This window comes from Somniosus microcephalus, chromosome 12 (assembly GCF_052327205.1).
Source record: "Somniosus microcephalus isolate GS21.2 chromosome 12, FLI_Smic_1.0, whole genome shotgun sequence".
Lineage (NCBI taxonomy): Eukaryota > Metazoa > Chordata > Chondrichthyes > Squaliformes > Somniosidae > Somniosus > Somniosus microcephalus.
This window is the reverse complement of record NC_140998.1, coordinates 190,083,194-190,105,287: the sequence shown is the minus strand read 5'-3', so window position 1 is coordinate 190,105,287 and position 22,094 is coordinate 190,083,194. Positions and strand designations below refer to the sequence as shown.

General features: G+C 44.5%; 1 pseudogene; it reads left to right on the top strand.

Moving 5' to 3' along the window:
* LOC147109791 (histone-lysine N-methyltransferase PRDM9-like) overlaps window positions 1–22,094 on the top strand; it is a 502,134-nt pseudogene that overhangs the window by 466,415 nt on the left and 13,625 nt on the right.

The window sequence follows — 22,094 nt, the reverse complement described above, 5'->3', positions numbered from 1 at the left end:
GCGAATGCAGCATATTTATACACTCAAACAAGCAAGCGTTCCATCGATCACATGTAATGGTATTGTATCATCTTAAACACATTAAGAGTTTAAACAAGGACAATCAAAAGGTCAGCAGGACAGAAATGTCTTCAGACAAAGTTAGTTAATTATATTCTGTCAGGAGGTTTTGTCTGAATCTTGTTACCAAAAAAATGATTTGCTCACTCATGTCTGATTATCATATTTATACAGTGAAGAACACAAGTTCAATATGATCATGTATAAAAGTTAGCTAGTCAACTCTGTACAAAGCTATTTCAGTATTCATGCAGATAAAGAGAAACGAGATTGACCTTTAACAGAATTGTTTTCATTCTTTGGCCAGATGTCATTAGCAGTGCAGTTACCCAATAGTTCTGCAATGTATTGTTCTGGCAGGTTGTGATTAACTTAATTGCAATAGGTCAGAAGATTACGTTAGTTGCTGCTGACTCGGTTTTAGTCCACAGGCAATAGTACAAAAATACATTAGATGTCAAGTATCCCATCATGCACTAGTAAGGGCAAAATCATATTTCCACATTGCTGGAGGAGATTACAGAGATAGGGAGGGGTGAGGCCATGTAGGGATTTGAAAATAAGCATGAGAATTTTTGGCGTTGCTTAACGGGGAGCCAATGTAGGTCAGCGAACACAGGGGTGATGGGTCACCGGGACTTGGTGCAAGTTAGGACACAGGCAGCAGAGTTTTGGATGACCTCAAGTTTGAGGAGAGTAGAAAGTGCAAGGCTGGCCAGGCGTACGTTGAATAATCAAGTCTAGAGGTAACAAAGGCATGGATGAGGGTTTCAGCAGCGGATGAACTGAGGCAGGGGCCGAGTCGGGCGATCTTCCAGAGGTGGAAATAGGCGGTCTTGGTGATGGTGCAGATATGTGATCAGATGCTCATCTCGGGGTCAAATATGAAACCAAGATTGCGAACAGTCTGATTCAGCCTCAGACAATTGCCAGGGAGAGGGATGGAGTCAGTGGCTAGGGAATGGAGTTTGTTTCGTGGACTGAAGATAATGGCTTCGGTCCTCCCCATATTTAGTGAGAGGAAGGTACTGCTCATCCAGTACTGGATATTGGACGAGCGGACTGACAATTTAAAGGCTGTGGAGGGGTCGAAAGAGGTGGTGGTGAGGTAGAGCTGGGTGTTGTTAGTGTACATTTGGAAACTGACGCTGTGTTTTCAGATGATGTTGCCTTGGGGCAGCTTGAAGATGAGAAATAGGAGGGGGGCCAAGGATAGATCCTTGGGCGGCCACCAGAGGTAATGGCGCGGCAGCGGGAAGAAAAGCCATTGCAGGTGATTCTCTGGCTATGATTAGATAGATAAGAATGGATCTAGGCGAGTGCAGACCCACCCAGCTGGACGACGGTGGAGAGGCGCTGGAGGAGGATGCTATGGTCAACCGTGTCAAAGGCTGGAGACAGGTCGGGAAGGACAAGGTGTGATAGTTTACTTTTGTCATAGTCAATCACTTAGAATGACAAATAGAACATCTTCAGTCCAAGAACATAAAGGAAGCTCTGGTGTAATCTGAGTCTCTTCACGCAAAAGGTACATCAGTATCTAAGTAACTGTGCAGTTATGGAGACAAGAACGTTCTTGGGGCTGTCTGATACAAGGCAGCTACAAACATTAGGGCTCTGTATTAGTTCGACAATGTCTCAATTAATAGAGAATCTGAAATTCCAGGAACTTGTTCACCTGTTGATAAGGTGCTAGTAACAGCTTTATAAGGACTATACAAGACAGACAGGCATTTCACACAAGCATAGCTAAATAAAGGTTAAAAAACACCATTGTGTGCTGGTATCTAGGCCACCAGTATTGTCATAGCGAATGCTGCCTCAGAGATGTTTGAAATTAGTTCAGAGTAGGAACCAGGTTAACAATGCTTGCTGCACACTCATAAATAAAGGTGTTGATAGAATAACTCCCACACCCACCAAAATCAGCTCCCGTCATTCAGAATGTACTATGAGAGCACTCAATCCCCCGCAGACTCTAGATCATGAAAGCACAGATGGCCCTCAGGAGTTGTAAAGAGCAGACTGACAAAAGGTGCCCATGAAATGGCAATACAAGACACAGAAAGGAAGTAAACTTGTGAGGATCTTGCACTTCACCAACAGTGCAGAGTTCACCATTCAGTAGAAGAAACCACTCAGTAGGACCTGAGAGTTGAACGAGATGTGTTCCCAAGTCACAAGCTTCTGCTGGGATCCAATGGCTCAACATTGGTCAGTTTGACAATGTGGAGCTCTCTGGGGGCAATCAAAGGCCCAGCCTTGAATATCTATGGCACCGGGGAGAATCATTTACAGTCAAGATTTGCAGATATGACCTCCTCAGGATGAGACCAAAAGAGTGATTGTTTATTTAAGGGCACTGTGTTGATGGAAGATCTGCTGGGGTCAAAGTCTTTGTACAATTCTATCATTCTTTGAGCTTGGTTCTTGAAAACATAATTAACAACAAATCCACTGGCGTCTTTTTTGTCCAGTGAAGACAATGGCCCAGAAATTCGGGTCGGGGGCTTCCCGCGGGTGCAAGCCCCCAACCTGCACTTAGCTAGCGCGCTGCCCGTTGAGCTGTGGGCCCGCGTGGGATTCTGATCCTAGGCCTCCTCCAACTGCCAGCGCGCAGTGCTTGCATATCCCAGGGGCGAAGTTAGTTCGATGCGTCCCCTGGGATCACGTGGGCCATGGAGTGCCAATGGTAGCAGGGAATGCTTCATTCATAAGTTTGACAGGAAGAGCTGTCAAACCTATAAATACTATAAGCCCCAAAACATCACTAAAATCTCAAATAATTTTTTTTTTTTTTAAATCACATTTTTAAAATAAACTATAAATTACATGAAATAACTATTTTAAACAATAATTTAAATTTTTGAAAAAATTAATTACATTTTCTAACGGGGCTAAAAATAAACTTACCTTTCTTTAAAGTATTTAAAAATAATAAACCTGTAGAAAAAATGTTTTAATTTTAATTAATTCACCACTTGCCTTGTTAAAAGCAGGTCTTGCACCTGCTTTTTAAAAGTGTAACCGCTGGAGACTTACCCTCCCGGAGAAACCTGCAAAAAAAACGTAAGTTCGATGCGTAAGCGCTGCCCTCCAGCACACGCGTTCCACCTGTCAACCCCTTCTTTCAGGGGAATGGAAGTGCCGGTTTCCCGCGCGTTCGCAGTGCATGCACGAAACTGGCACTGTCGTTGGGTCTAAGCGTGAATACCCCGTGCGTACTCACGCATTGGGAACCTAATTTCTGGGCCATTGACATTTGCTCCAAGGGCACAGTCAATCTTTATTACGAGCAGAGTAATTATTATGGCATCATGATGTTGAAATGTCTTGAAGGGAAGTTGCCTCACAAGACCTTCTATAACTAATTGTGGTGTTAACATGCGCCAGAGAATGCCTGGAGAGGCAAAACAAAATGGCTAAAAATGCTTCCACTCACCACCACTTTTTAAAATTATTCTTCCTCTTTCTTTATGCGCACATGCGCATTCCACAGCCAATTGTAACCAAATAACCTACAGCAGGATTTTGGTACCTCTGTTTTTAAGTGAGTTCAAGGACACCCATAGTGAATGCCTCAGATTCCTCTCAGCTCAGTGCGACATTATTCACACTCACCTGAACGTCATGGTCGAGATCAGTCTCGTAATTTCAAGGAATACAGGAACAGTCCACTGAGCATGTTGTTAAGTATGTTAGATCCAACCCTTTAACCTCATTCATGTTTCGCCACTATCACCATTCACTTAATATCCTGACAACCCAAGAATCTATCACCTTTTAAATACCTGAATTAAATCTGCATAAATGGCCTCCTGTGGTAGTGCGTTTCACATTCCCATAACATTTTGCTTTAAGAATGTTTTCCTGGATTAACTTTTCAATAGCTTAGTTTTAGTTTTAAATTTATGTCCCTTTCTTACAGATTTCACGATCAGCAAAATTACTTTTGGAAATCATCTATCCTGTCAATTCCCTTTTTAATTATTACACAGGATGTGGTCAATGCTAACTTGACCATCTTTAATGTCCATCCCTAGTTGCCTTGAGGAGCTGGTGGGGGCCTTCTTTTGAAACACCTCGATCAGATCACTCCTCGTGTTTCGGAAGATTTGCTCAGTCTCTGATCAGACCCAAGGTACTAAATGGAACAGGAAAGACAAATCCACAGCAGTACTTTCAGTTAAATTGTAACTACAAGACTAGGATAAACCTGGTAAGAGAGAAGTTCAGAACGACGGTCACAGCAGGAATTATCAGTACCTGAAATGGTCGCCTGGGGAGGGTAGTAGAGGCAAAAAACAAAAATAAATTAATTTAAGCAGTTAGATATTGTGATAAGGGAATCTTAAGTTTCCACTGGAAGGGTAAGTTCGATGGGCCAAATGGTCTCACTGCTCAATACTAATGTTAGTGATCCAATCTAAACACTGGGGAACTCAGCCACTCCCTACTGACAGTATTAATGTGATTGGTATCTTTTGGGACTGAGCAGCTGAATCTTCCCCATCTCAAGTTGCAAACAATACATTTCTCCAGCATTTTCTTTCTGGTTTCCATTTGAAATCTCCCCTCATCTCACCTCCGATTTGCTCTTCTCAGACATGGCCTTGCCCTCTTCACTATCTTCCCTGTCACTCTGAGTTTTGCCCATCCCTTCCTGAGGTTGGCCACCTTATTTACTCAACTTTTCCCTCGGATTTTTGTGCCCTTCTCGATCCCTCAGTCTTTTCAATGGTTTTCCCCCCGGGACGATTATTTCTTCCTTTTTTCTGTCACCTCACGGGGCTAAAATGAAGCTCAATGTGAGTGAAAGGCTTTCCTGTCAGCAGCAGTGTTTAGTTTATGTGGCACTAATATCTGAAGCGGTCTTTTCTTCTGACTTTCCCTCAGACTAACACGACCTGAGTCTCTTTCTGACTAAAAGTAACCTTGCCAGCTCCTGGTTTTTCCTCAGAATATTTTTGTTCCTTTTCTTGAGAAATAATTTGTGACCGGATTATTTTTTAGCTGCAATCCCTCAGCATTTGCCCTAAAACGTGTGAAGTGAGTGAGTGAGTGAGAATGTGCTTTCCCCGCCCGCCCTGTGAAAGGCCCGCCCAGCCACACACTTCCTCCCCCTCCTGCTGCCTCCCGCTTTCTGCCCGTTGCCAGGCGACGCCGCCTCTATTTATAGCCCCACCTCCCCCGGGGCGGGGCCAACAGAAGGGCGACATGTGAACAGCGCTGCGGCCAATCAGAGCGCTGCGGCTGAGGGTTGAGCAGGGCGCGAGCGCCAGCGTGACGAGCCAGCCCGCCTCACGCGCCCAGGGAGGCCGAGCGCGCGCCCTTTGAACCAAGGCCCAAAGACAAAGGGCGGGAATAAGACCCCGCGGGGCCTCGTGTTTGCGTCGCAGCGCCAGGCCCGGCCCCGGCCCCGCCCCCGGGTGAGCGGGGCGACTGTCCGCCACCTTGCTGAAGGATTTCTCCCCAGCTACAAACCCGGGTTACTCCGGCAACCGGCCGCCATCTTGGTGAAGGAATGTGGGACGTCCCCGTGCTGCCATCTTGGTTCAAAGGGGAGGAGGAGGAGGAGGAGGAGGACTGGGCGGGGAAAGCACATTCTCACTCACTTCACATGTTTTAGGGCAAATGCTGAGGGATTGCAGCTGAACAAAAAATAATCCGGTCAAACATTATTTCTGACCAGCAAAGGAAGAAAAAATATCCTGAAGAAAACCCAGGAGCTGGCAGGGTTACTTTTAGTGAGAAAGAGACTCGGGTCGTGTTCGTCTGAGGGAAAGTCAGAAGAAAAGACCGCTTCAGATATTAGTGCCACATAAACTAAACACTGCCGCTGACAGGAAAGCCTTTCACTCACATTGGGCTTCATTTTAGCCCCGTGAGGTGACAGAAAAAAGGAAGAAAAAAGTAGACCCGGGGGCAAAACCATTGAAAAGACTGAGGGATCGAGAAGGGCACAAAAATCCGAGAGAAAAGTTGAGTAAATAAGGTGGCCAACCTCAGGAAGGGATGGGCAAAACTCTGAGTGACAGGGAAGATACTGCAGAGGGCAAGGCCATGTCTGAGAAGAGCAAATCGGAGGTGAGATGAGGGCAGATTTCAAATGGAAACCAGAAAGAAAATGCTGGAGAAATGTATTGTTTACAACTTGAGATGGGGAAGATTCAGCTGCTCAGTCCCAAAAGATACCAATCACATTAATACTGTCAGTAGGGAGTGGCTGAGTTCCCCAGTGTTTAGATTGGATCACTAACATTAATATTGAGCAGTGAGACCATTTGGCCCATCGAACTTATCCTTCCAATAGAAACTTAAGATTCCCTTATCACAATATCTAACTGCTTAAATTAATTCATTTTTGTTTTTTGCCTCTACTACCCTCCCCAGGTGACCATTTCAGGTACTGATAATTCCTGCTGTGACCTTCGTTCTGAACTTCTCTTTTACCAGGTTTATCCTAGTCTTGTAGTTACAATTTAACTGAAAGTACTGCTGTGGATTTGTCTTTACTGTTCCATTTAGTACCTTAGGTCTGATCAGAGACTGAGCAAATCTTCCGAAACATGAGTTATCTGATCGAGGTGTTTAAAAAGAAGGTCCACCACCATCTTCTCAAGGCAACTAGGGATGGACATTAAAGATGGCCTTGTTAGCACTGACCACATCCTGTGTAATAATTAAAAAGGGAATTGACAGGATAGATGATTTCTAAAAGTAATTTTGCTGATCGTGAAATCTGTAAGAAAGGGACATAAATTTAAAACTAAGCTATTGAAAAGGTAATCCAGGAAAACATTCTTAAAGCAAAATGTTATGGGAATGTGAAATGCACTACCACAGGAGGCCATTGATGCAGATTTAATTCAGTTATTTAAAAGGTGATAGATTCTTGGGTTGTCAGGATATTAGGTGAATGGTGATGGTGGCAAAACATGAATGGGGTTAAAGGGTTTTATCTAACATACTTAACAACATGTTCAGTGGACGATTCCTGTTCCTGTGTTCCCTGAAGTTACGAGACTGATCTCGACCATGACGTTCAGGTGAGTGTGAATAATGTCGCACTGAGCTGAGAGGAATCGGAGGCATTCACTGGGTGTCCTTAAATCGCTCAAAAACAAGTACCGAAATCCTGCTGTAGGTTATTTGGTTGCAATTGGCTGTGGAATGTGCGTGTGCGCTTAAAGAAAGAGAGGAAGAATAATTTTTAAAAGTGGTGGTGAGTGGATTTTTAGACTATGCCCCCAGTCCTTGAATCCCCAACCAGGAGAAATAGTTTCTCTCTATCTACCCTATCTGTTCCCCTTAATACTTTGATCAGATCACCCCTTAACCTTCTAAATTCTAGGGAATACAACCCTAATTTGTGTAATCTCTCCTCGTAACTTACCCCTTGAAGTCTGGGTATCATTCTGGTAAACCTATGCTGTCCTCCTTCCAAGGCCAATATATCCTTCCTAAGATGTGGTGCCCAGAACTGCTCACAGTACTCCAAGTGTGGTCTAACCAGGGTTTTGTATCGCTGCAGCATGACTTCTACCCCCTGTACTCTAGTCCTCTAGATACAAAGGCCAGCATTCCATTAGCCTTTTTCATTATTTTCTGCACCTGTTCATGACATTTTAATGATGTTTGTACCTGGACCCCCAAGTCTCTTTGGACCGCCATTGTTTTTAGCTTTTCATCATTTAGAAAGTATCCTGGTCTATCCTTTTTAGGTCCAAAGAGGATAACCTCTCACTTGCCTACATTGAAATCCATTTGCCACAGTTTTGGCCATTAACTTAATCTGTATAATGCTGAGTTATACCACAACCGCAGAGGTTACCACTCGCTAAATGTGCAGTTGGTGTGTGACCATGCTCAGCATATCATGATGGTGAATGCCCAGTATCCTGGCAGCAGTCATGATGCTTTTATTCTGCGCCAGTCCGCTACTCCTTCGGTCTTTGAGACACCAAGACAAACCAGTGGGTGGCTACTGGGCGACAAGGGCTATCTCTTGACCACCTGGTTCGTGACTCCACTGCGCAATCCAACCACCCATTTTTGGAGGCTACCTCTCTTTTAGGGATTGTGGGTGGTTTGTGAAGACCAAAGCTGAAGTAGTAAAACTATGCATCTAACCTCCTCTCTCATTTTCCTGAATGCACTGATTCATGCTTCCTAAGTCTAGGCTGACTTAATGTGCAGCCCTGATGGCATTTCCTAAATGGCTGTTCTTCATGTGTTAGACTCATCATTGTTGGAGAAGATCTGTCCCTTTTTTGTATACACGCAGAGACCCTTTCCACAACTGATTATTAGTTAGTATTTAGTGGGAATCCTGGCTAATTTTATTCCCTCCCTTGCAAAAGGGTGCTGAGGTAAATTGTAATTAGACTTGGGTGTACAGGGCACAATTTGCAGATGACACAGAACTTGGAAGTACACTGAACAGTAAGGAGGATAGTGATAGACTTCAAGAAGATAGACAGCCTGGTGGAATGGGTGGACACGTGGCAGATGAAATTTAATGCAGAAAAGTGCGAAGTGATACATTTTGGAAGGAAGAACAAGGAGAGGCAATATAATGTAAAGGGTACAATTCTAAAGGGGGTGCATGAACAGAGACCTGGGGGTATATGTACACAAATCGTTGAAGGTGGCAGGGCAGGTTGAGAACGTGGTTAAAAAAGCATAAGGGATCCTGGGCTTCATAAATAGAGGCATAGAGTACAAAAGCAAGGAAGTTATGATGAACCTTTATAAAACACTGGTTCGGCCTCAACTGGAGTATTGAGTCCAATTCTGGGCACCGCACTTTAGGAAGAATGCGAAAGCCTTAGAGAATGGTTCCAGGGATGAAGGACTTCAGTTATGTGGATAGACTGGAGGAGCTGGGGTTGTTCTTCTCATTCCAGAGATGGTTGAGATGAGATTTGATAGAAGAGTTCAAAATCATGAGGGGTTTAAACAGAGTAGATAGAGAGAAACATAGAAACACAGAAGATAGAAACTGTTCCCATTGGCGGAAGGGTCGAGACTCAGAGGACACAGATTTAAGGTGATTGGCAAAAGAACCAAAGGCGACATGAGGAAAACTGTTTTACGCAGCGAGTGGTTAGGATCTGGAATTCACTGCCTGAAAGGGTGGTGGAGGCAGATTCATTGTGGCTTTCAATAGGGAATTGGATAAGTACCTGATGGAAATAAATGTGCAGGGCTCTGGGGAAAGGGCAGGGAGTGGGACTAGCTGAAGTGCTCTTGCAGAGAGCCAGCATGGGCTCGACAGGCCAAATCGCCTACCTCTGTGCTGTAACCATTCTATGATTCTATTAAGTTTACCACATTTGCTGAGATCAGCAAACTTAACACAGGAGTACGGTATCAAACATGGGAACTTTCTGATATGTGTGGCTCAGTGCTACACTGGGGAGCAACTGTATTTATCCAACGGGTAGTTGGGTAGCTTTGTTTATTAAATATTCGAAAACAACTAATGGAGAGGAAAAATAGACAAACACTTTGACTTGTACACAATCTCTTTAGTAATACAGGCAGTCTTGAGGCAGCTATTCTTTAATTCAGAAGCGGTGAGATACAGTTTTACCGTCACATTCTGCATTTCAGAACCAAAAAGCCCCATCACAGATGGCATCCCAATCAGAAGAGGATAAAGCTGAAGTTTCCAGGGGCTTCACTGAGGACAATGCCTCAGCGATGGAAGAGACAGCTCCAGTTAAAAAGATCAAAAGAGAAACGAGCACCTTGCTTTGTGAAAATGAATCTTGTAGCAAATCCAATAAAGGTATTTGTCCTGGAATAAAGGATTTCAGTAAAGTATTACTATTTTGAACAATTATTTTTTTAATGAGGAAGAGATGCTCTATGTTGATAATGTGACCACTACCGTAGTCATTCAAATCAGATTAACACAGTGTCTTGCATTATTATGTAAATGTCTACAGCATCTTCTGTGTAACCAGAAACAAACCTTACATGCAAGAATATTACAATTAATTGGTTCAATTTTTCTTCATGATCTTTTTGATTTATTCCATAGTTGTCTGTACTGGAAAGATCTTGGGGTCAGCAAATGAAACAACCAAAAAGACTGAAAGCAGAAGATACAGTTTCAGAAATAGAGAGAGAAAAGTTGATACTGAAGAAAGGGAACTTTGTGACGATGATTACCTGTGTATGTGCAAAGTAACCTATCCATTTCCTCAGGGCAGGAATAATTTATTGGGCATTTTGGTGTGATGACACAGGGGCCTTGGTAGGCCAGGGGATTGGTGGAGCAATGCAGCATGTCAGAGTGGTGGGACAGGAGTGCAGGCCTGTGTTTGCCCACAAACAGGCACCGATTGTTCTTTTTCATTGAGGAAAAACAATCACAAATATGATCCCCAAACTATTGATAATAATTCTGGAATCTTGTAATAAAATAGAATAGGACTTTCAGTAATTATAAACTAATGGCCCCTGATTACAGGGAATAGCAGCTCCTTGTCTAAGATATTGAAGCATCCTATACCAGCCTGCAGCAGGACCTGGACAACATCCAGGCTTGGGCTGACAAGCGGCAGCTAACATTCAAACTTATGAACAGCAAACAATAACCATCTCCGAAGAATTGACGGTGCAGCCAGAATTAAGTTAGGAGTCAGCATGGTTTGGGAAGGGGTGTGGGGACAAGATGATGGCCTAACTGAAAGGGCAAATTTGAGAAGTGACACTGTCCCCTAGTGTGATTTGCCTGATAGTTTAGAGGGACTTTTGTTACTGGATATGCAGGTTGAACTTCATGCAAAGAATGAGGTAGCTATAGGAGGTAATTCAGCCTCCTTGTGCAAAATTCCCTTCCTGCCCACTCCAATCTTATCAGGTGCGGCACAGCCTGGAGATACTGTTGACAGTTTTTGCAATGCTGTTATTAATTGTGGTCAGTACTGCCTTCTTGGAGTAAAGAACCGAACATGTCGCCCAGAACAAGCCCTTGTATACAACAGAGTGGGGGAAGATCTGACTGGCACTGGGTGTAATTTTCATAGAGGGAAGGTGCCCCAAGTGTTTTCACCAGCTGATAGATCATGGAAATATCGTGTGTGCAGACTGCAATCAAACAATGAGGCAAATCAATCTCAGTACAGTACTAGCACCTTTTACCTTCATGAACACTGAATAATGAATTGAGATCCTGATCCATCTTTAATTTGTATTTTATGTGTTAGTTTGTGAAGACTGCGAGACATTTTTTATTGAAGAATGCCCTGTGCATGGTCCTCCAGTGTTCATAAAGGACACGGTGGTGGAATTCAGTCAGCCAGATAGAGCACGTTTAACCCTTCCGGAGGGTCTCAGCATAGCGACTTCAAAAATTCGAAAAGCTGGTCTTGGTGTATGGAATGAAGGGCAGGTTATTCCCAAAGGCGTTCACTTTGGACCCTATGAAGGAATAGTATCAAATGAAGAAGCAGAGGCTGTCAGTGGGTATTCATGGGCGGTAAGTGACTACTGTCATTATCAAGTTCCTTATTTTATAATAAAGTTCAGGACTTATTGGAATTTATTTTCTATAAATTATCCAAGGTTCCCATTCCTGGTTGCTATTCAGTGAGTCCTACTGGTAAGTAGACAGCGAGTGAAGACAGAATTAATCTTTGCTGTGAGGCCTCTTGTGTTCACTTAGCCTGTCAACACATGGAAATGTTCACAAATGAAGAATGGATTACTGGGTGTGTTTATTGTAGGGCTGGGAGCAGCCACGGAACTACCCGAACATGACTCACCACCATCAGGAAGCGAGAAAGCAAACATGCTCCTATCTGACTGAAACCCACCAAACACCACCACAGAGGAAACAATTGCAATTCACCCCACTGAGTCCAAAGGTGTATCAAAGTTCACAGCACCTTCCCCACAGCTGATAGTGTCAGTGCTGAGAGAAAAATCCTCTCACACCACTGAGGCCATAGCAGATTCCCAACTATTTATAAAAACTCTGCCACCCACCCCGCCCCCAGCTGAGGCAGCATGTTCACACTCTGAAACAAAATCCCTCACTAGAATTCCTCCCCACCCCCCTGCCAGCTGAGGCAATTATTGAACTCCGTGACCGCGAATTCTGAAGTCTCAGCACTGGCCGGTCAGACTGGTTTTGCTGAGAAATGGTGGCTGCCTTGCTTTCGGTGGGTCCTGCGGTGGCCGCCATTTTGCGAGGTCGGTAGTGCTGCCGTTGCCTGCGCATGCCCCAGATAGTTAGATGAGACAGATCGTCACATCAATGGGCTGGATTTTCTCAATGGAGACAAGTTGGAGGCGGGACTGTTGCTTGTGTCAATGTCCCGTCTCTACCCTCGTCTGACCAACCAGAGGGATTTTCCCCTGATTGACCTTGTTAAGCCCGCCCTGCTGGCTCAGCAGGCCAATTAGCGAGGAAGTCACTGACAGCACGTCTGACGATGACGTGCTCTGTCTGTCAAGACTTGAAAGAAGAATTGTCAGTGTTTGACAGCTCTGTGAGGCTGTCAAACACTGACATTCTCTGTAGTTTGATGAGTGCTTGTGTTCAGGACTCATCAAACCTTTCAATTTGTCGATTTCACATGGCTGTTGGTTCGGAGGATCCAACAGCCAGTCTGTGAAATCGACAAGGAGGATGTCGGGTCTCCCGATCCAGAGAGGATGAAGGCTGTAGGAAGAAAACAAGGTAAGTGACTATTTTTTTACACTTGTCACTCACCTTACATACTTACCACTCCACACTTGCACCCATCACTCACCTCTACATCATATTTCCAGGTACCTCCGACTGCCGAAGACCTCCTCCACGTCACCTCCAACCCGGCGGGGTTCTCCGAGGTCGGGAAGCCTTCAGCTGTGAAGGTAAAATGGCACTAATCCTTTCTTCTGCCTGTTAACAGGCAGTTAAAAGTATTTAATGCCTTTCCCGCCTCCAGGAGATGGGACCCGAAGCAGCACATCTTCCCGCCTCCTGGCACTTCTGCTACTTTACAGTGCCATTTGCTTCTCCTCCATTACTCTCCTCCTCCAGAACTTCAGAGTCAGGCTGGGCTGCTGAAAGTGCTTGGGTATCTGAAAGGAGAAATGCACAAGGGTCGGGTTGTGTTGAGGTAGGAGGGAAAGCCAGATATCCATGCATACACCATCAGCAGCGTGCAAGTGAAAAGAGATTGTGGGATGAGGGATAGTGGGCTGAGAGAAGAAGGATTAGGTATAAGCATACCGTCATCATCAGCAATGTTTTTCACTTCCCCGCACTTCACGGACTCTGTCACTGCCCCAACAATTATTGCGAGCACTACTTCCCTCAAGTCCATGAGGTTCTCAATTCTGACTTGCCCTTCTTCTTAGGCAGTCCCTGGGAACCGAGGATGACTTGCTTCCACATTAAACATGAGTTCTCAGGTGACTGATCAGTCCAATGCAGGACCGACAGTCTCTGTCACAGGTGGGGCAGATGGTGGTTGCAGGGGCGGGCAGGTGGGTGGGATGCTTGGGTTGACGTAGACTCCTTGCGTTGCTTGCGCTTGGCTGCCGCTTGCTCCTGGCGAAGAGATTCTAGGTGTTCAGCACCTTCCCGGATGCGTCTCCTCCATTTTGTGTGGTCTTGGGCCAAGGATTCCCAGCTGTCGGTGGGGACATTGCACTTTTTCAAGGAGACTTTGAGGGTGTCCTCGAAGCATTTCCTCTGCCCGCCTGGGGCTCTCTTGCCGCGTCGGAGCTCCGAGTAGAGCGCTTGTTTTGGGAGTCTCGTATCGGGCATGTGGACGATGTGACCTGTCCATTGGAGCTGATCGAGCGTGGTCAAAGCTTCGATGCTGGGGATGTTGGCCTAAGCGAGAACACTAACGTTGCTGCGCCTATCCTGCCAATGGATTTGCAGGATCTTGCAGAGGCAGCATTGGTGGTACCTCTCCAGTGATTTAAGGTGCCTGCTGTAAATGGTCCATATCTCTGAGGTATACAGGAGGATGGGTATCACTACTGCTCTGTAGACCATGAGCTTGGTGCCGGGTTTGAGGTCCTGGTCTTCAAACACTCTCTTCCTGAGGCGACCGAAGGCTGCACTGGCACACTGAAGGCGGTGCTGGACTTCGTCATCGCCGTTTGCCCTTGTTGACAGAACTGCCACCCGATGACCCTTCACCCATCTGCTGGTGCTCCCGGAGGTTGTGCGGCAAGTTGGCCTGCAAGAGAAAGGAAGTGTCAGTGAGTGTGGTACAATATGTTTGGGTGATGTGCCTGCCATGGTTGAATAGCTGGAAATTTGTGCAAGGTGTGAGATGTGGGTGTAAGTCTTGCAGCAGTGGTAAGTGTGTGAGGTATGAGTGGTGCTGGCTAGAGATTGTTGGTAGGTGACTGATGGGGGTGTGGTGCATTGAACAGTGTTTGCGATTCATGGCACAGATAGTGGGATATGGTATTTGAAGATGCATTTACTCACCTTGACCAGTCGTGTGAGGTCACTAAACATTTTGCAGCACTGGATCCAGGTTCTGCGGACAACACTCATCATACTGACAGCTTCAGCAGTCTCCACCCACAGCCTTCTTGTGTCCGTGGGCCTCCTGCCCCCTGTTGGTAGAGGACCTGAGGATGTCATAGAACCTCCAGGATCAAGGCCTCCAGTGCCACATCAGAAAATCTCCTTGCCCTTTTTCTTGGCTATTGGGCCATGGTTTTCTCCACAATGACAATGAGGTGTTTGTGCAAAAAAGCACTTCCCCTGTATTAGAGCCTTGAACAAACTTTATTGGCCACTAGACTCCACCCAATATTGGCCCCTGAATCAGCACTAAGACAATCAGCAGCACATTTCAGCGCTACGATCATTATAATGAACAGGCAGCATGAATTTTATGTGCTGCCTGCACTACTTTGAACGGGCGTGGGCACATCGTGCTGCCCGCACCTGTTTTTGGGCCTTATCCAATTTCTAGGCCTCTGTCTATTGCATTCTTAGCTTGATTCCCCACTCCTGTTTTTGAGGAATAGAGCCTGTTGGTATTGGGTGACCTTGTAGCTGTTATCATTTTAATCCAATGGCTTTGTACTGAGCCAAGGTCAACTAAGAATGAGCCTACATTCCAGTCCCTTGTACTTTGTTCATCTTCTGATTAATTTAGTGCTGCTGCTCTAATTCAGGTATTATCCTATTAAAGCAGTTCCAGGAGATTCCCAGAGCCTGCTGTCATTGTATTTATGAACAAAGGTGAGTCAGGCATCACCTCAACCAACTCTCATCATTCCTAGTTTCAGAATGCATTGAACAGCAGTTGCCAAATCCTGGGCGCTCTGACAATGCAGTAATTCAGGGACCTTTCCCGACTTTACAAAGCTTCCTGAAACTGTTCAGCACCATTATACTATTTTTCAAGCTCCTATGCTGCATCATTTCAGTCCCAGCCATCGTGTTGAACTGGGCACTCAGATAAAAAGGTATAATCACAGAACACAGGTAAGAGGAAGGTCAATTTTTACTCAAAGACGTGGGAGGCGATGTAATAGAATCTTGCAATACGTGTTAAGCCTTATGACAGTCTAATATAAAGATAAAGTTGCTTTTAAAATTTTTATTATTCCATTCTTTTTATCAAAATACTTTTCTGCAGATCAGCAAATCCAACAGGGATTTTGAATACATTGATGCGAAGGATGAATCTACATCAAATTGGATGAGGTGAGGGAAGACTGATACCGTATTGTGAGGATCACAAGATAGTAATGGATGAAGAAGATCATTTGTCCCATTTCATTTGATCCATCCAGTACAATATCCCACCCAACAGCCAGTCAGCCTTTCATTCTGGGTGGCTGTGGCTGGGAAAACGAGCCAAATTTTTTAATCAGCTCTAGGCATTATATTCAGTATGAACTCCGGGAAACCCGTATTTCTGAATTGCTGCACCTCTCCCACCCCCCGTCAGACACTCCCTCCTTAGAAATATTGGGGCCATTATCTTTCGTATCTACACTGAAGTGATTGGTCCCCACTGAGTGTCCTCTCCTGACAGTATGTTTGAAATTGAAATTTGTCCATGGCTGGGGACATGTTCTCATTCTAACTCGCTATACTAATATGCTTTACATTCTGTATTCATTTTACAATTTTAACTTATTTTTGGCCACTTAAATATTTGTATGTTATGTTCCAGGTTTGTTAACTGTGCCAGAAAGGAGGAGGAGCAGAACCTTGTAGCCTTTCAGCACTGCGGCAAAATTTATTACAGGACTTGCAAGCCTGTTCCTCCTCGGTGCGAGCTGCTGGTCTGGTATGGTGATGAATATGCCAAGGAACTCGGTATCAAATGGACCACAATATTGGTGGCAAAACAAGAACCAAAATGTAAGGATTCTGATCAAAATAGGGAACTGTAGCCAAAGTATCATTTGTTTTCTGTTATACTCTCAAAGGTGTTTGATAAAGTGCGACGTAATAGACTTGTCAGCAAAATTGAAGCCCATGTGATCAAAGGGGGAATGTTAGCGTTGATTCAAAATTGGCCATGAGACAGAAAGCAAAGAGTGGTGCTGAATTTTTGTTTGAGACTAGAGGGAAGTATACAGTGGTATCCCCCAGGGGTCAGTATTAGGACCCCTGCTCTTTCTGATACATATTTATGATCTGGACTTTGACAATTGGGGGCATAATTTCAATGTTTGCAGATGACACAAAGCTTGTTCACAAATGAAGAATGGATTACTGGGTGTGTTTATTGTAGGGCTGGGAGCAGCCACGGAACTACCCGAACATGACTCACCACAATCAGGAAGCGAGAAAGCAAACATGCTTCTATCTGACTGGAACCCACCAAACACCACCACAGAGGAAACAATTGCAATTCACCCCACTGAGACCAAAGGTGTATCAAAGTTCACAGCACCTTCCCCACAGCTGATAGTGTCAGTGCTGAGAGAAAAATCCTCTCACACCACTGAGGCCATAGTAGTAAACAGTGAAAAGGATAGTAGAAGTTTTCAGGAAGATGTAGATAGACTAATGAAATAGGAAGTTACATGGCAGATGAAATTTAATGCAGAACAGTGTGAAGTGATGCATTTTGAAAGGAAAACTGAGGAGAGGCAACATAAATTAAATGATAACATTTTAAAGTGGGTGCAGGAACAGACACCTTGGGATTCACATACTCAAATGTTTGACGGTGGCAGGGCATATTGTTAAGGCTATTAATAATCATTTGGGACCCTAGGCTTTATCAATAGAGGCATGGAGTACCAACGCAAGGAAATTATGGTAAACCTTTATAAATCACTGTTTAGGCCTCAGCTAGAGTATTGTGTCCAAATCTGTGTGAATCATACCAGGGATGGGAGACTTCAGTTATCTCATAGTAAAAGGATCCTCTGGGAAAGAGTGATCATAATATGTTAGAATATCACATTGGGCTTGAGAGCGAAATACTTATGTCTGAACTAGTGTCTTAAACTTAAATAAAGCCAATTATTTAGGTATGAGTGGTGTATTGGCTATGGTAGATTGGAAAATTAGATTAGAAGATATGATGGTAGATAAACAGTGGCAAACATTTAAAAACATATTCCATTATTCTCAGTGAATATACATTCCTTTGAGAATTAAAAACTCCTGTTGAAAATTGATCCATCCTTGGCTAACTGAAGAAGTTAAGGATAGTATTGGATTAAAAGAGGCTTATAATGTTACAAAGAATAGTAATAAGCTTTAGAGACCATCAAAGAATGACCAAAACATTGATAAAAAGGGACAAAATAGAATAGGAGAGTAAAGTATCAAGAAATATAAGAACAGATTGTAAGAGTATCTACAAGTATGTAGAACGGAAGAGAGTAGCAAAAGTAAGCATTGATCCCTTAGAAGCTGAGACAGGAGAAATTATAATGGGGAATAAGGAAATGGCAGAGACCTTAAACAAATATTTTGTATCTGATTTCACAGTAGAAGACACAAAAAACATACCAAAAGTAGTGGGGCACCAAGGGGCAAATGAAAGGAAGGGAAATGATTAAGAACAGTAGAGAAAAAGTACTTGAGAAAATAATGGGACTAAAAGCCAACACATCCCCTGGACCCCAACATCCTCGGGTTCTACAAGAGATAACTGCAGAGATAGTGGGTGCATTGGTTGTGATTTTCCAAAATTCCCCAGATTCTAGAACAGTCCCAGCGGATTGGAAGGCAGCAAATGTAACACCGCTATTCAAGAAAGGAGGGAGAGAGAAAACATAGAACTACCGTCCAATTAGCTTGACATCAATTGTCGAGAAAATGCTGGAATCCATTATTAAGTAAGTGGTAACAGGGCATTTAGAAAATCGTAATATCATTAGGCAGAGTCAACATGGTTTTATGAAAGAGAAATCGTGTTTAACAAATTTATTAGAGTATTTTGAGGATGTAACTCGCAGGGTAGATAGTAAATTTGGATTTCCAAAAGGCATTCGATAAGGTGCCACATAAAAGGTTGTTATGCAAGATAAGGGTTAAACATAGAAGATAGGAGCAGGAGTAGGCCATTCGGCCCCTCGAGGCTACTCCGCCATTCAATGTGATCATGGCTGATCATCCAAGTTCAGTACCCGGTCCCTGCTTTCTCCCCACCCCCCTTGATCCCTTTAGCCTTAAGAAATATATCCAACTCCTTCTTGAATATATTTAATGAATTGGCCTCTACTGCCTTCTGTGGTAGAGAATTCCACAGGTTCACCACTCTCTGGGTGAAGAAATTCCTCCTCATTTCATCCTAATAGGCCTACCCCTTATCCTTAGACTGTGACCCCTGGTTCTGGACTCCCCGACCACCGGGAACATCCTTCCTGCATCTAGTCTGTCCAGTCCTGTCAGAATTTTATAAGTTTCAATGAGATCCCCCCTCATTCTTCTAAACTCCAGCGAGTACAAGCCCAGTCGACCCAATCTCTCCTCATACGTCATTCCTGCCATCCCAGGTATCAGCCTGGTGAATCTTTGCTGCACTCCCTCCATGGCAAGAACATCCTTCGTCAGATAAGGCGACCAAAACGGCACACAATACTCAAGGTGTGGCCTCACCAAGGCCCTGTACAACTGTAGCAAGACATCCTTGTTCCTGTACTCAAACCCTCTCGCTATGAAGGCCAACATACCATTTGCCTTCTTAACCGCCTGCTGCACCTGCATGCTTACCTTCAGCGACTGGTGCACAAGGACACCCAGGTCTCGTTGCACTTCCCCTTCTCCCAATCTATTGCCATTCAGATAATAATCTGCCTTCCTGTTTTTGACACCAAAGTGGATAACCTCACATTTATCCACGTTATATTGCATCTGCCATGCTTCTGCCCAATCACCCAACCTGTCCAAATCATCCTGTAGTTTCTCGGCATCCTCCTCACAGCACACACGCCCACCCAGCTTTGTGTCATCTGCAAACTTGGAGATATTACATCTCATTCCCTTGTCTAGATCATTAATATATATTGTGCATAGCTGGGGTCCCAGGACCAATCCCTGCCGTACCCCACTAGTCACTGCCTGCCACTTGGAAAAAGACCCGTTTATTCCAACTCTTTGCTTTCTATCTGCCAACCAGTTCTCTATCCAAGTTCATGCGGTTGAGGGTAATTTATCAGCATGGATAGAGGATTGTTTGACGGACAGAAAAGAGAGAGTAGGGATAAACTCATCATTTTCGGGTTGGCAGGCTGTAACTAGTGGGGTGCCCCAAGGATCAGTACTTGGGCCTCAGTTATTCACAATTTATATTAATAACTTAGATGAAGGGACCGAGTGTAATGTATCCAGGTTTGCTGACATTACAAAACTAGGTGGGAAGGTAAGCTGTGAGGAGGGCACAAAGAGCCTGCAAAGGGGTATAGACAGGTTAAGTGAGTGGGCAATAAGGTGGCAGATGGAGTATAATGTGAGGAAATCTGAGGTTATTCAGTTTGGTAGGAAGAATAGAAAAACAGAATATGTTTTAAATGGTGAGAAACTATTAAATGTTGGTGTTCAGAGAGATTTAGGTGTCCTCACACAGGAAGCACAGAGTTAGCAAGCAGGTAGAGCAAGACATTAGGATGGCAAATGGCAAGACGGTCTTTATTGCAAGGGGGCTGTAGGACAAGATTGAGGAAGTCTCGCTACAATTGTGCAGGGCTTTGGTGAGACCACACCTGGAGTACTGTGCACAGTTTTGGTCACCTTATCTGAGGAAGGATACACTTGCCTTCGAGGCGGTGCAACAAAGGTTCACTGGATTGATTCCTGGGATGAGCGGGTTATCCTATGAGGAGAGATTGAGTAGATTGAGCCCATACACTGGAGTTTAGAAGAATGAGGGGTGATCTCATTGAAACATATAAGATTCTGAGGGTGATTGTAGGGTAGACTGAGAGGCTGCTTCCCCTGGCTGGACAGTCGAGAACTAGGGGGCAGAGTCTCAGGATAAGGGGTCGGCCATTTAAGACTGAGATGAGAAGCAATTTCTTCACTCAGGGAGTTGTGAATCTTTAGAATTCTCTGCCCCAAAGGGCTATGGATGCTGAGTCATTGAGTATATTCAATGCTGAGATAGATAGACTTTTGGAATCACGGGGAATCAAGGGATATGGAGATCGGGCGGGAAAGTGGAGTTGAGGTCGAAGATCAGTCATGATCTTATTGAATGGTGGAGAAGGCTCGAGGGGCCGTATGGCCGACTCCTGCTCCTAATTCTTATTGTTCTTATATAATATAACATAAAAACAGAAAATGCTGGCAATACTCAGCAGGTCAGACAGCATCTGTGGAGAGAGAAACAGAGTTAACGTTTCAGGTCGATGACCCTTCGTCAGAACTCTTATGATCTTATGTTATGTATAGAGACTAAAGAAGCTGGGGTTGTTCTCCTTAGAGCAGAGCAGGTTAAGGGCATTTTTAATAGAGGTGTTCAAAATGATGTGGGGTTTTGATAAGAGTAGATAGAGAGAAACTGTTTCCACTGGCAGGAGGGTCAGTAACCAGAGGCCAAAGATAAAAAGTCAGGGCAGATGAGGTAAAATCTTTTTACGCAGCGAGTTGTTATGATCTGCAACGGACTGCATGAAAGGGTGCTGGCAGCAGCTTCAATAATAACTTTCAGAAGAGAATTGGACATATACTTGAAAAGGAAAACATTGCAGGCTATGGGGAAAGAGCAGGGAAGTGGTACTAATCGGATAACTCTGCAAAGAGCCAGCACAGACATGATGGCCCAAATGGCCTCCTGCTGTGCAGTATGGTTCTATGATAATTGACTGCCTTGTGACTTTTATGTTCTAATAGAGGATAGAGAGTAGATGGAAGCTTGAGGTGCAACTAAGTTTTGTATCTGCTTTAACGGTTCCCAGTTTCCCTACCTGGACAGTGGGTGAGGTGGGATAGTTGCCCTCAGTACTCTTGGACTGGGAAGGGATGAATTCAGCAAGTGTCTCCCCTCCTGATCCCGATACAGTGACTCTTTGGTGTGTCAATGATCCTCAGTTGGTCTCACTGTTGTCTCTCAGACAATGGTTGTTATCCACAGTAGAATAGGCTCTGAGGTCAGGAACTGCCCCCTTAAAAATTATCGTCCTACTTTCCAGCTGAAGAAAGAATTGCTCTCATATCGAGCGTTGGATGTACTCGGGATGGCCCAAAGTCCTTTACATCATTGAGTCACTTTGAGAAGAGCGATCGCTGTCGTTCTGTTCGCAAATTCAGCAGCACAGGTTCCACACACAGCAAGATCCCACAAACAGCAATCAGATAAATGGTCTGGTAATGAGATTGTTCTTGTCCAACTTAACAGGCTGACAAGGACACCGTTTAGCCCGGTTTGAAAGATGACACCTCTGACAGTGCAGCACTCGCTCAGTACAGCACTGCAGTGTCAGCCTGGATTATGTTCTCAAGTCTCTGGAGTGGGACATGAACCCACAACCTCTGACTCAGAGGTGAGAGAGCTAAATACTGAGCCGAGGCTGATTGAGGTTATCACATTTTCGGAGACAGAAGTATTGCCCCACCCCCCACCCCTCCACAT